This window comes from Pelodiscus sinensis, chromosome 25 (assembly GCF_052426305.1).
Source record: "Pelodiscus sinensis isolate ZL-2025 chromosome 25, ASM5242630v1, whole genome shotgun sequence".
Classification (NCBI taxonomy): Eukaryota; Metazoa; Chordata; order Testudines; family Trionychidae; genus Pelodiscus; species Pelodiscus sinensis.
This window is the reverse complement of record NC_143076.1, coordinates 621,635-634,841: the sequence shown is the minus strand read 5'-3', so window position 1 is coordinate 634,841 and position 13,207 is coordinate 621,635. Positions and strand designations below refer to the sequence as shown.

General features: G+C 53.8%; 1 non-coding gene across 1 annotated transcript; it reads right to left on the bottom strand.

The window, feature by feature from the left end:
- Window positions 1-9,736: 9,736 nt before the first annotated feature.
- Window positions 9,737-9,813, bottom strand: TRNAQ-CUG (transfer RNA glutamine (anticodon CUG)). Its single transcript has one exon. It is a non-coding gene; the product is annotated as a tRNA-Gln (tRNA).
- Between the last annotated feature and the right edge of the window lie 3,394 nt (window positions 9,814-13,207).

Here is a 13,207-nt window from a genome sequence, read left to right as displayed (position 1 = left end):
ACAGTCCTTGAGCAAGAAGTCTGCAGGGTAGATGTAGCCAGGGGGGCTGTGTCTACATTGGCACCCTTTTCCGGAAAAGGGATGCTAATGAGACAAGTCAGAATTGCAAATGCCGCGGGGGATTTAAATATCCCCCGCGGCATTTGCATGAACATGGGATCTTTTGGAAAATAAAGCCTTTTCTGGAAGATCCCTTATTCCTCTTAAAATCAGGAATAAGGGATCTTCCGGAAAAGGCTTTATTTTCCGAAAGACCCCGTCTACACTGGCGCTTTTCTCCGGCAAAGCCCTGAACCAGAAAAAAGCGGCAGCCATGTTCATGCAAATGCCGCGGGGGATATTTAAATCCCCCACAGCATTTGCAATTCCGAAGTGTCTCAGTAGCATCCCTTTTCTGGAAAAGGGTGCCAATGTAGACACAGCCGGGGTGTTTGGGCTTTCTACCAGGACTGAGCTTTGTACAACAGCCCAGGGAACATTGTGAAAAGGCAAAACCTTCCTACCCTAGGGCTACGTCTACACTGGCCCCTTTTCCGGAAGGGGCATGTAAATTTCACTAGTCGTCGTAGGAAAATCCGCGGGGGATTTAAATATCCCCCGCGGCATTTAAATAAAAATGTCCGCCGCTTTTTTCCGGCTTTTAAAAAAGCCGGAAAAGAGCGTCTAGACTGGCCCCGATCCTCCGGAAAAAGTGCCCTTTTCCGGAGGCTCTTATTCCTTTTAAAAAAGCCGGAAAAGAGCGTCTAGACTGGCCCCGATCCTCTGGAAAAAGTGCCCTTTTCCGGAGGCTCTTATTCCTACTTTGAAGTAGGAATAAGAGCCTCCGGAAAAGGGCACTTTTTCCGGAGGATCGGGGCCAGTCTAGACGCTCTTTTCCGGCTTTTTTAAAAGCCGGAAAAAAGCGGCGGACATTTTTATTTAAATGCCGCGGGGGATATTTAAATCCCCCGCGGATTTCCCTACGACGACTAGTGAAATTTACATGCCCCTTCCGGAAAAGGGGCCAGTGTAGACGTAGCCTAGGTGTCCCTGGCCAGCCAGCGAGTGGCACAAAGGTTCCTTGAAGTGCTGACTTCAGGTGGTTTGAAAAAAATTCTTGCAGCTCAGATGAGGTGGCTGACTGGTTAAGGAGATGGACTGCTAATCCATTGTCCTCTGCACGCATGGGTTCAAATCCCATTCTTATTGGGTGTTTGCAGCCCTCTCTCTTGCTTCTCCAGGAGTTCAGTGCCAGCCCCTCTTGTAACCCTGCCTGCCCCAGCCCTCTCTCACTGCAGCCTGGGGAAAGGGGAAATCTCCACAGAGACACTCCCAGCTGGGACCCTCCATCCCTTCTGCCCTCAAGGGGAAACCTCCCAAAGGAGATTCCAGGCAGCCAGGCCATGGGGGTCTCTGAGATGCCCCAGCCCTGCAGCCTGTCCCACCTGGCTGTTGCCATGGTCCCTCTGTGAGGTCACTGCCTCCCAACCAATGAGCTGAGGTGCTGTAAAAGTTCCTTGTGATGTCACTGCTGCCTTGCAGGGCTCATGTCCTGCCTCTGGCAAGCCCCTTGGCATGTGTGAGCTGCTCCCCCTCTGCCCCCCTCACTCAGGGCTGGGTCTGGGGCTCACACAGGGAACATCAGAGGCTGCTCAGGGGGCCACATTGCTAGTCCAGGGGCCCTCCTGTGGGGCTGTGAGTGTTGCTGTCCCTGCTGTACAGACACGGCCATAGAGCCTCAGGAGGCTGTAGCGGTGGGAGACACTTCCCTGGTTTCGAGAGGGAGATGGGACGTCAAGGCTCATGACTTGGAGCAGCTACAGATACTCATGGAAAGCTGATTTTCAGAGGGGTGTGATCAGCCCTTCCTGTGTATCTGGCTTCTTCAAAGGGGTTTAATCAGGAGCTAAAAGTTGAAGAAGGGTCATTTAGATGGTTGAATTTCTTTCCCTAGTAGTGTTTTCTGTGTTCCCCAGTGGCCTAATGGACAAGGTGCTGACTTTCTAAGTCAGGGATTGTAGGTTCAAGTCCCATCTGGGGTGGTAGTTTGCTCTCACTGACAAAGAGTTTATTTTTCTCTGCTCTCCAGAGTAGTTGGCAAGGATGCTCCACAGTTGCTGTCTCCCTCTCTACACAAACTGTTCAGACACCTCACTAGCAAATGCTGGTGTAAGATGCAGATCTGAGTACTAAAAGCCTGTGTATTCAAAGTCAGAATGAAGTGGCACATTTTGCTCTAGAAGGCCCAGGAGTGACAGCCAGAGGGACGTGGCTGTAGCAGAGCAGGGTCTGTCTGGAGACAAAGCGGAGCCTGAGGACGAGAAGGCCCATGAGAGGCAGAGACTCCAGAGCAGTGGAGGGCTAGTTATTTGATCTGGCAAAGTGACAGAAAATCCCCAGGCCCGAGCATTGTGCGGGCAAAGCCGATGGGGCAGTTGCCTGATGGGGTTTGGGGGTAGAGAAGCTGTGAAGCTCTGTGAATGGATAAGGTTCCTGGCTGAGCTGCGCCACCTGCCGTGTGTGTGACTCAAACTGTCCCACATCCCCTTTTGTGTGTCTTGTGCTTCCAGCTTCTTTCCTCAGGCACGTTCATCCGGCAAAGACCCCCCCAGGGATCTTGTATCTTCCTTTGTGCAGCTCATCCGCAGACACAGCCAGGGCTGAAAGGAAATTGCTGTACTTTGGGAGTCAAAGGTGTTGTCTGGGGCCATGGACCAGCTTTACCAAGCAGCCTGAGGCGGGTACCCTGGCTAATGCACTTACCTTGTAAACAGGAGATCCTGGGTTCAACTCCCAGTGGTGCCTTGTTGCAGCCTTTGCTCACATTTTCCTATGTCCTGCTGGGACACAGAAGAGGCCTCCCCTGACCACCCATGGCACTGCTGGTTCAGGAAAAGGCTGATTGGGGAGGAGTATTAGGAAGAAGTAAACCACAAGTGAGAAGCACCTGATGCCCACATACCCTCACTCTCCATGGCTGCAGGAGCTGCAGAGGTTGCACCCTCAGGCTCTCTGAGCACGGACACCCCCAAAGAACGACAAGGGTGTGTGGTGCTGGCTCTCCTGTCCCAGCAATTGCAGTCAGAGCCCTGCCTTGCCAGTGCCAGTCACAGCAGCCTCTGCACCTGCTCCAGGCTTGTGGTTTCCTTCTTCCCAACACTCCTCTCCAATCAGCCTTTTCCTGAACCAGCAGTTCCACAGGTGGCCAGGGGAGGCCTCTTCTGTGTCCCAGAAGTTGCCAGGCTCTGACTCTTGCCCCGTTGGTGCCCCCGTCTAAATGCTCTTTTAAATGTGTCTTTATGGTCCTGCTCAGGGTGTTTTTCTCCTCAGCAGCGCACAAGAAAGAAGCTGCTGCCGATGGCCCTACAAGGCAAGACAAGCTTTGCCTGCCCCCTCAGCCTGACTCCCTACTTGGTCCCATTGCTGCCTCCCTTCCTGGGCTGACCCAGTGGCCGAAAGGGACTGTGGCTGCTGCTGACAGGGAATAAGCTGGGAGGCAAGGTGCTGGCAGCAAGAGATCCTGGCTTCCTCTTTGCCCTGGGTCTCAGTGCACCATGCCGGCCGCCAGCCACCTTCACCAAACCTCAAACCGGCTGGACGAGCCAACTCACATCTCAGTGAGTTGCTAGTGGCCCTGTCAGAGAAGAGCCATTGGCAACTGCAGAGACAGGTTTCAGCTGCTAGAGGTGCCTTTCTGAAAGGGCCATTTGTGAACTAAATTCCAGTTGCCCGGCTAACTCAGTTGGTTATAGTGTGATGCTAATAACACCAAGGGCATGGGTTTGAGTCCCATGCTGCCAACAGAGGTGTTTGCTGTGGTGACTGTTATGCTGCCTGTGATGGACAGGGGAAACAGGCAGAAGGCTGAGGCTTTTCAGGGAACAGGCCAGAGAGCTGGTAAGAAGAAGCTCCAGTCTGCACAGACCCAGTGGCTAAAAGGCCCTTGGCTTGGCCTGCTTTCCCCCATAGCAGGCAAAACTCTTCTCTTCCCTCTATTTGGGGGCTATGCATGGGCATTCTGGCTCAGCTGTTAAGAGCTTGATGCTAATAATGCCCAATCATGGGTACAAGCCCCATGCAGACCCCACAACACCCAAATTAGTTTTATTTGAGCTGCTCCCCACGAAAAGCAGTGAGAGGGAGCCCTTGGCTGTGGGACCCACTTGTGCCTGTTGTTCAGGGTTAAATAAGATCTCCCCCAGGAGGTCGCCTGTTCCCTTCCCACCTTGCATTGGTTGGGAATCAAATCAAGCAAGGGGCAGCAAACGTCAGGCACTGTCATTGTCTGGGCCACAGATACAGACCGTCTTGGAGCTGTGTTCCAAGGAGGAGTCTCTGCAGGCCCTGCAGTCCATGCGGAGGAATGTGGACATTTAGGGCCGAATGGCCAATGGTCTAGCAAAGAAAGGCCACCTCCCTGCTACCCCCGCATCCTAGACCAAGTCAGAGCCAAGGTCAAGGAATCGCAGCAGGGGTATATGAGGGAAGCACCCATTACTGTGCATGCTCTCGGAGAGGATGAAAAGCGGTGAGAGGCAGCCGGCAGCTGCAGGACCCATTTGTGCCTGTTTTTTCAGGGTTCAAGTAAAAAGCTCAGCAACAAGCTTTGATGCTCCCTCTTTACATTGCATTGGTTGGGAATTGATGCCAGGACAACTGCTTGGAAGGCAGCTATGTTCACCACTATACCACCAATGCCTGCCTACAAAGCAGCTGGGAAAATTAGTGAGGGAAGCCCACATCTGCAATGAGGCTAGAGGGTACCTGTGTGGTTTGGGTAAAGCATAATTTCTTGGCCATTAGGCACAGACCAGAAGTGCTGATGCTGGGGTAGTGGCTGCCCTGCACTCTCCGTGGTGTGAGGAGCTGGGCGGGAGAGGAGTCCCAGAGGTTGTTGGGTGGGAGAGTAGAGTTTATCGGCCTTCAGGCTAAGCTCTAGAGCAGCCAAGTGAGAGGTGGAGAAGTGACTTTTGGATACTCTGTGTGGCTTGGGGATGAAGACCAAGAGCCGTCCTTGTGTTATTGGCCGTAAAGTGTTGTTTCTGGGTCGTTTGCCTAAGATCAGGCACTTCTGCCTTCCGGAGAGCCATGTCACAGGCACAAGCCCCCAGAGACCCCTTCAGGGACACATCACAGGACCAAGCAAGGGGCAGAAACACCGAGCACTGTCAGTGTCTGGGCCAGAGATAAAGACCCTCTTGGAGCTGTGATCCGAGGGGGAGTCTCTGCAGGCCCGGCAGTCCAGGAGGAGGAATGTGGATATTTGTGAACATATGAACATCAGAACGGCCGTACTGGGTCAGATCAAAGGTCCGTCTAGCCCAGTGTCCTGTCTGCCGACAGTGGCCAGCACCAGATGCCCCAGAGAGGGTGGACCGAAGACAATGATCAAGCGATTTGTCTCCTGCCATCCCTCTCCAGCTTCTGACAAACAGAGGCCAGGGGCACCATTCCTACCCCCTGGCTACTAGCCTTTTATGGACCTAACCTCCATGAAATTATGTAACATATGGCCGAATGGCTGATGGCCTTGCAGAGAAAGGCCACCTCCCCCGTCCTGCATCCTAGACCAAGTCAGACCCAAGGTCAACGAATTGCGGGAGGGGTATGCGAGGGCCCGTGAGGGCAGGTCCCGCTCTGGGGAAGCACGGCAGCACTGTGCATACTGTGAGGAACTGGACCGAATCCCGGGGTGTGGGGAGCCCCTGTCTCCAGGGAGAGTTGTGGAGTCTGGGATGGAGACACCTGGGAAGCAGCGGCTGCAGCTTCAGGATGACAACGCTGATGACCTGCAGCACCAGGGGAGGCAGGAGGACTCCCAAACGTCTTCAGGCAGCGGGGAGGGAACATCAGGTGAGTGCTGGGAGGTTGCAACACCCAGGACATGTCGACACTTGCAGTTCCTTCAGGAGAGGGATGCAAATGGAGACATTCGAAATTGTAAATGAAATTGGGATTTAAATATCCTGCGCTACATTTGCATAATCATGTCCGGGCGTTGTTTCAAAATACTTTATTTTGAAATAAAAAACACAGTTTAGATGCAGTTATTTTGGGAGAAAACCCTTCTTCTGAAATAACCCTTAAACACTCCCCTCTGGTCTGGACCTAACAGCAGTGTCAGCATTTGCTAGTCGGGGCTCTGGACAGACCCTGAACAGAGGGAGATGGCAACTGCGGGACGCCCTGGCCAACTGTCCCAATGTCTCACAGCAGAAAAGACAGCAAAAGAGGCCAATGCAAACAGCCCCCTGGCAGCGAGGGAGTCAGCACGTTGGTGGGTGGGGCAGGGAGCTGGGGGCAGAGCTGGGCTCTAACTCGCTCGCTGACCTTGGCCCATTCAGTGAATCTCTCCCTGTCTCCATGGCCCTGTCTGTACAGCAGGGACAGCAACACTCACAGCCCCACAGGAGGGGGCTGGTTTAATGCTTCACCCCAGAGCCCAGCAATGAGCCCCCAAGCTTGCCCTGTGCGCTGGAAGCCAGGTTTGCTGTGTGAATTCTATGGGGCAGGTGCCGTCAGACCTGAGCACTGGGATTATTTATCAATTTCCCTGGCCCTCTGACACTGCTAAGATCGCGGCTGAGTGGTTCAGGTTTTCTATTAGAAACCAATAGACTAAGCAGGTTCACAAAATCCACTAGTTCTGCAGCCCCAGAAAAGTAAATGTGAACCTCAGTCCTGCCTGTCCCTTCCCCTCACGCCATGGGGGCTGGAACACCAGAGGAGGGAGGTGTCTTAGCTGGGGGGCCACATCTCAGAGGGCTGGGAGCCTTTGGAAGAGGTTTTTTGTTTCTCACTTTTGTCGTCAACGATTTTTCTGTGGGTCAGTGGCCCCCGACCCAGAAAAGGTTCCCCGCCCCTGCCATAAATAAAGCAACATTGAAACCTTTTGTACTGGCTGCAATGTTTTCCTTTATTTCAAAAGAAGTTTGATCAACTAACATGAGACAGTTCAAACGCTTAATCTGTTTATTTCAATGAAACTTTTCTCCCCAGCTGCAGCCCTAGCAACATGGCTGGGGTGTGATTATGTCATTAGTGGTGAGTGTCCATTAGTAACCAAGAGCCCATGGAAAGGTTTGGGGAGGGCAGGGGCTCAGCAAAGGGGTGGGGTTTTGGGGAAGGGACGGGATAGATCCTGCCTTGCCCTGACATTTAAAAGGTGACCTTGGGGGCACGTGGCCCCCTGAGCAGCCTCTGATGTTCCCTGCTTGAGCCCCAGACCCAGCCCTGAGTGACGGGGGCAGAGGGGGAGCAGCTCACACATGCCAAGGGGCTGGGCAGGGGCAGGACATGAGCCTGCAAGGCAGCAGTGACATCACATGGGCCTTGTGCAGCACCTCAGCTCATTGGCTGGGAGGCAGTGACCTCACAGAGGGACCATGGCAACAGTCAGGTGGGACAGGCTGCAGGGCTGGGGCATCTCAGAGACCCCCATGGCCTGGCTGCCTGGAATCTCCTTTGTGAGGTTTCCCCTTGAGGACAGAAGGGATTGAGGGTCCCATCTGGGAGTGTCTCTCTGGAGATTTCCCCTTTCCCCAGGCTGCAAAGGGAGGGGGTTGGGGCAGGCAGAGTCACAGGAGGGGCTGGCACTGAACTTATGGGAGAAGCAAGAGGAAGGGCTGCAAACATCCAATGATGATGGGATTTGAACCCATGCATGCAGCGCACAACAGATTAGCAGTCCATCACCTTAACCACTCGGCCACCTCATGTGAGTTGTTGAGGTTTGTTACCAATTACCCAAAGCCATCACTGCCAGGAACTTTTGTGCCACTCGCAGGCTGGCCAGAGACACCCAGGGCGGGAAGGTTTTGGCTTTTCACAATGTTCCCTGGGCTGTTGTACAAAGCTCAGTGCTGGTAGCAAACCCAAACACCCCCTGGCTACATCTGCTCGGCAGGCTATTACACAAGAACTATTTTGTGCAAGAGTTCTTGCGCAAAATGTCTTGTGCAAGAGCACGTCCACACTGCCATGTGCTTTTGTGCAAGAATGTCTGTGGCAGTGTGCACACTCTCTTGTGCAAGAAAGCTCTGATGGCCATTTTAGCGATAGGGGAAAAACCCTGTTCCCCATTCATACTACATTCTTGTGTAAGAGCCCTTGCACAAGAGGGTTTATTCCTCATGGGGAGAGGAATAACTCTTGCCCAAGAAGCCCTTTTCCTACATTTTGCCATATATTTACTTGTGCAAGAACGCGCTTGCAGTGTAGATGCTCCTCAAGTTTTTGCGCAAGAACGGTCATTCTTGAGCAAGAAGCCTGCAGTGTCGACGTAGCCCCTGGGTGCCCAGAGAGGGGCTGTCTAGTCAAAGTCTGGCTCGGCGCGCTCTGCAATGGGAAGATGTCCACGGAGCAGGCAGATGGCAGCGGCACACGGCTCTGGTGGGCCCAGCATCCACAGGAGCGTTTCCGATATGAGTGTTTACTGACAGTGTCCGTCTCTGGTCTGATTTCACAGTGTGGTGAGACACTGGCACCCACAGCAGCATGGATGGGGTGGCTGGAGGGTGGCTGGTAGGAGCAGTGGCAAGTGGGTGAGCCTCATTTGCATATCTAATGAGCCACCGTTGTTGTGGAAGAGGCTCTTGCGCCAGAAGGTGCAGGGGACAATCAGCGGGCGGAGGGTTATTTTTTCTCCTCCCTGGGCTGTTGTGGCTAGAACTGAGGAGAAGAAAATCCTCTTCCCTTCTCCTCAGAAGATGGAAATTGCAGTTGGTTCTCTCTTTGGTTCTACTAAAGCTGGACCCCAGGACTAGACTTTTTCTTTCTAAAACCCTGGTGAAAACTGAGAGCCAATAGCTTGTAGGCTAAGAATGTGAGTTAAGGAAGGGAACTGCTCAGCATGGGGCTTGAACCAATGACACAGATTAAGAGTCTCATGCGCTACCAACTAAGCTAACCAGGCTGCATGCAAAAGGTTTCCTAATATCCCATCTCAGGGTAACAGGAGCCAAGTGTTCTCCACTGCCTGACTCAAGCCTCTTTCTTGCCCCTAATGTAGGGTTCTGGTCTGTGGAGAGGTTTGAACTCGAACCCCACTCCCAACACACCCACTTCTTTCCCCACAAGGAACGGCCCCATTTCCATCTCTCTAGGGGCAGGAGAAGGGCTCTGGCCTGTTCTCTGCCAAGTGCTCAGCCTGTTTCATTTTCTGCAGGAACGAGTGGGATCCATGCGCCCTGTCGCCAGTGACAAGTGTGTGTCCTCTTCCCCCCTTTCCACAGATGGAGCAGGCCAGGGGGTCGTACACCTGAAGTGGCCCCTTCCTACTTGGCCTCCCACAAAGCTGGGATCAAAAATTGCTAGACCCCAGCCCTCCTGGGCCAAGCCATGACAGAGGTAGCAGGATTCACTCCCATCTTCTCCTGCCTGCGCCCTGGTGCTGAGGGGCCGGCCCCTTTCCTGCTGCCCCAACTCTTATTCCCACAATGCACTTTGTGCAGGGGCCATTGGTCTTTGTGCCAAGGTGCGTGGCTGGCAGCCAGGACTCAGGACCCTTCCCCCAATCCCCCCTCTGACCCACTCACACTGTCTGGCTGCCTCCAGCACGGGCTGAGCTCAGGGGCCAGGTGGGTGACCTGCCCTGCAGCTGTGATGGCATCAGGCCCTTCCAGCCCACCTGCTCAGTCTGGAGATGGAGCTCCAGTGGCCTCAGACACCCAGCAAGAGGAACAGAACTCTCTTTGTTGAACCTCAGTGCATGGAAGCTGAAGCACCTGAGCCTTGTAACAACCAGCTGAGCCCCAGCAGGTCCCACTGAGATTTGAACTCAGATTTGAACTCAGGATTCAGAGTCCTGAGTGCTGCCTCTTACACCATGGGACCTGGGGTGTGGAAGTGGACTGGGCATCTCAGCTCTCAGCCTGGCCTCTGCTCTCCTGGCTCCCTCCAGCTGCTTCATCTCCCAGGACTCCCTGTCCTGCCCCAGCTCTGCTGCTTTCAGGGCAAATCCCTTGTTAGGACCAGTCACACTCTGGGGGTCAATGAGGGTCCCACCTGGGATGTGAGTCACACAAAAGCCTCGTTTCCTGCTCCGTTCCCAACACTGGATGCAAACACATGGTTGCAATGGGGGTGTAGCAAGTGCCCCCTTAAAAAGCTCATCAATTGAAATGAAACTTTTACATCTGCAGGTGTGTCACACTTTGGATTTCTATTGAACAGGGATTCTTCAAATGGCCACAAACCCCTAACATGCTCTAGTGCCAATGCACATAAACCAGACAAACCCGTCCCTCAGCCGGAACCAATTCAAACCGGCTCTGTGTGTGTGTCTGGTTTCTGTTTCCATCCATTCAACAAGGGTGTGATCTGATCTGGATGCCCATTGGCTCGTCCTTACTCTCCTTTGGCCGTGCCCTGCAGAAGAACAAGGACCACGTCCAGCTGGGGATGGCACCATGGCTCAGCTGGCTCAAGCACCTGCCTTGTGAACAGGAGATCCTGGGTGCAACTCGCAGTGGTGCCTTGTTGTAGCCTTTGCTCACATTTTCCTAGGTCCATCTGGGACAAAGAAGAGGCCTCCCCGGCCAACCATGGAGCTGCTGGTTCAGGAAAAAGCTGATTGGGGAGGAGTCAACCACAAGCCTGGAGTGGCTGCAGAGGCCACTGTGACTGGCAAGGCTGTGGGAGAGTTTGAACTCCCTGGATTTCCTACTGGAGCTCTGCTTAAAGCTGCAGGATCTGACTCCAGAGGCTGCTCTTAAATGCAACAGAGTTTGAGCTGCTTGCAGCTCTGCCTTTGGGACAGAGAGTTTGTACTAGAAAGAGGCAGGCTGGGTGACTAAGAACAAGAGGCTGGGCATTCCCATCATTGAAGGGTTGTTAGATCATCGTGAGAACGTTGCCCGGTATGCCACTTAAAAGATGGGGCAGCAGGGAAGAGTAGGAATGAGACTGGCAGGGGGCTGAAGCAGCAGGGTTGCAGTGACCAGGCCAGCTGTGCAGGGGGCAGGAAAGTCTCCGCCTTGTTCTCACAACTATTCTGGAGGACACTTGGGGGACATTCGACTTGCCAAGGTCCAGCCAAGGAAGCAGACAGCGGAACCACCCTTTGAGGGGCCCGAAGGCGCCTCCACACCAATGCAGGTTCTGCTGAGTTTGCCTGGGAAACGTTTCTGGCTTTAGGGCTGCCCTGTGTAGGACTTCATCAGCCCAGGGAGCAAAGAGCAGGCACATCCCCGACGATGCACAGGGGCAGGTCCATGTCTCCGGCCCTGAGAGTGCAGTCGGGGGAAAGAGCTGGGAGGCATCTTCTGGTAGAGTCTGGAGCTACAAAATAAGCCAGCATCGCGCGCCTTCTCCGAGAATGGACCCATGTCCTGCAGGGGACAGAAAGTGGCCTGAGAAGAGCTAGTGTAGCTGAACAAAGAACTCAGCTTCTTGTCTCCCTGGTGGTCTAGTGGTTAGGATTCAACACTTTCACTGCTGTGGCCTGGGTTTGCTTCCCAGTCAGGGAAACCAGCCTTCTCTGTATTCATGAAATCTGCTGAGTCTTTTCCATCACAGGGAGGGCCAGTGGGTTGAGGGAAGGGAGGGGCTGGGGTGCCAGAGGCAGGCTCTGGCTGGGAGACACTCCCAGCAGCCAAGCACATTTCTCAGGCAGCCCCTTCCCTGAGCAGGGGGCACAGGTCATACCCCTGGGTGAATAAGAGCTTGTGGGCACTGGCCAGGGCTTCAAGCAGGCAGCTCCCATTGGCCACAAACAAGCCTGGAGCAGGGACCAGGCCTGAAGCCTTTTCCTCTGCAGCTGAGAGACACAAAGGGCCCAGCAGCCCCTTCTCTCAGCTGTGCGTGGGGGCAGGGCGAGCAGGGAATCTGCCTGAGGCTTCTTGCTGCCATGTTGGGTGGCTTCATGGGCTGGATCCAGCCCGCTGGCCTGTATTGCCCAGGCCTGGCTTAGAGGGAACCTTGGCTCTGGGCTGTGGGGGAGGGGCGCTGTGGAAAGGCCAGTCTGGCCTTCCTGGGCAGGGCATGACGACGTCCACTGTGTGCAGCACGGCTGCCAAACATCCCAGACAGAGAATTACAGGCCAGAGAGGTCTGTGTCCACCAGCAAAAGTAGCCAAAATAGCTCAGTGGGGAGAGTGTTAGAGTGAAAATCTAAAGGTCCCTAGTTCAAACCCAAGCTTTGGCAGGTGCCAACAGGTGGTAGGAGCCTCCCTGTTGTTACTCCTGTGTTTGATCCTTACCTCACCGTTTTTGGCCACAGCTTGGCATTGACAAATCAAGAGCATCTCATTAGCCCCGCCCCCGACTTCTTCCTGTGAGTTGCTGGCTCCTTGACCACTGCCCACCCAGTGCTGGCCCTAGATGTGGCTGTGGGCTGATGGGGATGTGTTTGGATAATCTCATGTGACCTTACCTGGGGCCAGCCAGCTAAGCAGGAGGGACAGGGCAACGTTTCTCCTTCCTCTGCCGGAGAGGGAGCCAGCTCATTGCCATGAGCCTGCATACAGATGGGGCAGGGTCTGGAGATGTGACTGTCACGTTTCTGAATTGGAGGGAAGCAGCCAGATCGCTACTGCACCCCTAGGTGGGGGTGTTGGCCCCAGAAATTGGTATGGGGGGAGCCATGTGGGGTATTGAATGGGAGATTATTGTTTGCTGATCTTATGTACGCTATTTATGTGAGTATATAATGTCTATGTGTGTAGGTAGGAATCTGTAATCTGTGTGGAAGCTGAATATTTCTGTGAATGTGGTTAAGCATTGCTATGGACAGGCTGAGTAGTGAAGCCCTGTGGGACAATGGCCCTTGATGGCCCAAAGACACACCTAAAGCAGGAGGGCGGAGACCCAAGAGCTGCCAGCAGAGAGAGGCTGAGGACCAGGTGACCTGCTACATACCAGAAGAGGCCAGGGAGGGGGTATAAAGAGGCCATGTGGTCGATGCCCTTTTGTTCTCAGCTCAGCACTTCATCCCAGAGGCAGCACTGCAGGGATTGAAGAGCCCGGAAGACCTGTGAACCCATCCTGATCGTAGGATGTGCAATAAGAACTTTTAAACCAGCAGCTGCAACATCTCTGCTAGAGCCTGCATCGAGGACTGGGAGATTCAGTGCATGTAACGTACTGTACTTTAATAACCTTACTCTCGTGCTTTTCTTTCTTGTAATAATAAACCTTTAGATATAGATTCTGAAGGATTGGCCCAGCGTGATTTGTGGTAAGGTCCAGAGGGTAAATTGACCAGGGATCTGTGGCTGGTTTCTTGGGA